Source organism: Pinus tabuliformis, chromosome J (assembly GCF_031772625.1).
Source record: "Pinus tabuliformis cultivar Carrire ecotype Pingquan chromosome J, CPIR1, whole genome shotgun sequence".
NCBI lineage: Eukaryota > Viridiplantae > Streptophyta > Pinopsida > Pinales > Pinaceae > Pinus > Pinus tabuliformis.
In genome coordinates this window covers 502704456-502708741 of record NC_142295.1, presented here as the reverse complement: position 1 = coordinate 502708741, position 4286 = coordinate 502704456, and positions in this window count along the sequence as shown.

The window sequence follows — 4286 nt, the reverse complement described above, 5'->3', positions numbered from 1 at the left end:
CATTCGATCGGAGGTCAATGATGTAAACCTCGCGTCAAACACGAAGAACCTGCCATTAGGGCATGCAGGCTCTAAGGCACCTGAAGGGGGTCTCTAAGTCACCTTCCTGGATAATGAGCTGAAGTCGACAGGAAGTGACCTTGATCGAAGGTGGGCCATAATGATTCCCACATCATCGACACGAGACAGAGGTCAAAATAATTTGTGTGAGACAGCAGATGAGGTTGTACTATTGCAGAGGTCAACTTCCCTTGAACATATCGGCGGCGCTATAACGGATTTGGTAGTATTTGACATCGAATGAGCGGAGGGTATGGTGATGATGGCAACGAGCAGATGAGAGGTCAAATAGTATAACCCAAACCCACGGGGGCTAGTGAAAAACAAGATGAGATGGGCCCACCCAGACACGAAGCAGAAGAGTGCCATGTTCGAGAGCGACATACTGCCGACACAACTATGATTACAGTTCCATTTTCCCCACCATTTCTGGCAGGTACCCCGGTTATTTTTGGATGACAAGCTTGACGGGGATAGCATATGCTTGAAGAATGTCATTTCGACAATGCCCGATGTCATCAAGTGTTTAACGAGCCTGACAAAGGAAAAACTCGGTGTCTTTTCTTTTTTAGAGAGTCTGAAAAGACAGTGGAAAAGGAGACTCCAAGGGGGTCCTTTTTCGTACAGTTGTGTCTCTCGAGCCCGAAAAAGTATAAAACAATGCCCGAAAGAACTGCCCGACCATTACGATCGAGGAGTACTTTTCGTAAATAGTGTTTTTGACCTGAAAAAGTAAAAAAGCGGTCGAAGACACGTCGTTTTAGAGCCAATAACGAGTGCGAAACGACAAACACCCGGCAATCTTTTTAAGTTATACGGTCGAAAAAAGGGCTTAAAATGACCGCCTCTCGTTCCCTTTAACGAGCTGAAAGGAGGCTCGGCCATCTTTTCTTGTTTTGTGTCGGAAAAGAGCTCAAAGACGACATTGTTTGCGACCAAGTGATTTTAGGATCATTATGATTTCCACCGTTTCGAAAGACCTGCACAATGAAAATACCCGCATAAATCCGTTCGACATGTTAAAAACATACTAGAACATGTATAAAATATTGACAAAAGTGCTAAATCCATGGTAAAAGTATGACCATAAACCCACATTCGTAAAAATTATGATTAATTAAGCCATTTTTACTATAAATAGAAAGGTAAATAGTCATTTTCACCATTGTTACCAAATTGAGCCATTGAGAACGTTGTGAAGCTGTGAAGTTGACGGAGCCAATTCTTCCTCGTGCGGACACCATTTGGCGAACGGCTTGCTCCAGGTAGGTTCCTCTTGCCACGCGCCCTTTTTTGAGTCTTTTTAGCAGTATTTTGACGGTGGGATTGGCCCAATCGGGCGATTTTTTGAGCCATTGGTGCGCTCTCGGTCAGCGCGGGTTTCCCGCTCGGGTCCGCGCTGACCGATAAAAATTGCACGTACCAGATTTCGGGTCAGCGCGGAAAACCCGTGTTCTTCCGCGCTGACCTGGAGAAAATACAAAGGGACCGCCATTTCCATCGCGGCTGTTTTAAAAACAGCCGCGCTGGCGCAGTCAAATTTTAATTTTTACAATTTGGACGTGAAATTTTTATTAGCCAGTATTCTAATTGGTTTTAATGTTCATGCAGGACGCAATGGCCTTCCAGTGGCAAGAGAGGGCTCACGATGTTGAGGATATAGCCGCTTTTGCAAGAGCGGATTGTCGAGATGCCATGCGGGCGTGTGGATTCTTAAAATTCTTCCTTACTCCACGCTTGAGAGCTCATCATGACTTACTGGAGTTCCTGATCCGGTCATGGAACCCAATAGACGGCAAATTTACCATCCGTGGTAAAGACATCGAGTTTGACTTCATGGACATCTATTTCTTGACCGGTTTGTCGCGCCGGGGGGCGAGGCCCATTCTGGAGGGGCAGCGGCCCAGCGGCGAGACTCTCGACCAACTCATGGCTCGAGTATGTCCAGAGGCAGAGAAAACGCGGAGTGGGAAGGTGTCAATTCCCACGGTGAGAGACATAGTTCTTCGCACCATCCTTTTTATGGTGACCCGGGCAGCGGGAAGCTTGGCCAACCATGAGGCCTCGAAGACCCACCTGCTGCTAGCTCTTGATTGTCTACAGCCTACAGTGTTTGATTGGGCCACTGCAGTGACCAACAGTATGAAGAGGCAACTCAACAACTGTCGACGCGGAGAGTCGAAACAGTTTGGCTATGGGTCACTCTTACTCCCACTCATTCTGGAGCGGGTACCGGTCATGCGGTTGCAGACTATAGCTGTGGATCCTCCCAGGAGTCCGCGGGAGACGAGGGCCACTCGATGGGCTCGCATCATGCCACGCGGGGGTGGTGGCCGGCCAGCTAATTGGGGAGTGGTTTTTCGAGAGTGGTTGGAGCAGCAGATCGTTTTCGTTGAGGATTGGCCGTACGCGGGTATGGATTTCCGCAACGATCCCGACATGCCATTGCCGCCGGGAGACCACTGGGATGATGGAGGTATGACACTTGGATTTTTCTGAGTTTTTTAATGTTTTTTGATTTAAATGTATATGTCTTAACAAATGTCGCCGTATGCAGATGTGGGACCTGTCAGACCTGTCGGCTTAGCCCCAGAGGCGCGGAGAGAGGGGCAGGGAGCTAATGTCCTTGCCTTGGTCCCTCCAGGAGTTGATACTTCAGAGACCATAGCTCGCAACCTTGAGGGGTTGCTGGAGGGTGTGCCGGACTATCAGGGAGTCGAGGAGGTTCCCATAGAGCACCAGATCCATACAGTGGGGGTGGTACCTAGGGTGCACCGCCTGTTGAGGCGGGTGGCACGAGCGGCTGTGTGCTACAGAGAGCACAACCCAGCACAGTAGTCGCCTAGGTTTCTTTTTGATGTTTGGAGAGACATATGTCTCGAATGTATGGAGAACAGTGACTCTCATTTTTGACACATACACTTATTTTTGAGCGCCTCAGTGCGCCACACGATATATATATATATACATACCGATTTTTGGATGGATCTTGTTACATATGATGATGTTTTTGCTTATGTTATGCAAATGTTCAATACAAATGTGATCTTACGTATGAATTGCACAACACATGACCCATGTATTTTAATGTTTTTAATGCAAGCTTAAAAGCACACACAGCACGCATGCAAACTATGCTTGAGAAAATATTTACATATGCTTTACTCTATTATGCTTCCTATGTCTTCTTGTATGATGTTATCTATTTCGCAAATGTCTGTCTAATACATGATTTGCCAATGCATCAGTCAACGTGTTTAATCGTCTCGGAATATGTTGATATGTAATATAGTCAAAATTCCTTTCCAACAATCTGACACGTAGATACAACCTTAGGATACGTTGGTCTCTGACGGAATATCGCCCGTTGAGTTGATGAACGACCAGTTGGGAGTCCAGGTTTACCATCATTGCTCGAATGCCGAGATCAACTGCTTCGGCTAGTAGCTCAATTACGGCACTGTATTCAGCAACATTATTAGTGGTGCGACCGAGACAGACTCCTTGAAGATCTAGCAACTCTCCGTGAGGATCATAGATCGCCCATGCCGCAGAGGACAAATTACAGGTACTACGGCAGGCGCCATCAGCGAAACCAACATAAGGTGCACTAGACATCTGCACGAGAAGAAGAAAACACAATAAGAGGCAAACACGCCTTCACACCAAAACAAAACATGAAATCATGCACACAAAACACACTAACACACGTATGTACAAAGTGAGTGCATGAAGTCATGCATAATATTTCTTCAGATACAGCCCGTTGCGGGGCTTGTCAAGAGGATTTCCTTCGTAATCAATCAACTCATATGCGCCCTTTTGTAAAACTCTTTTCACGATATAGGGACCTAGCCACTTGGACTCGAGTTTTCCTGCCCCCAGCTTATCTTTAGCTTGATCATAGAGCAGTACTAGATCTCCCTCAACGAAGGAACAAGGATGAATGTTCTAGTCAAAGTGAGCTTTGACTCTCTTCTTTTGCGCTTCGATAGCCAGAGAAGCTAAACGACGAGTCTCGTCTAACCGTTCTAGGTACAGAAGCCGTTCCTCCACCGAAGTGGTGTTGGGAAGCAACTCGACAGCTAATTTCAACGAAGGAATCTCGCATTCGACAGGAAGGGTAGCCTCCAGTCCATAAACCAATTGGAATGGAGTGAAACCGGTGGCATCCTTCACGGAAGTCCGGTAGGCCCACAAGGCTGGGAACAGCATCAGATGCCAAT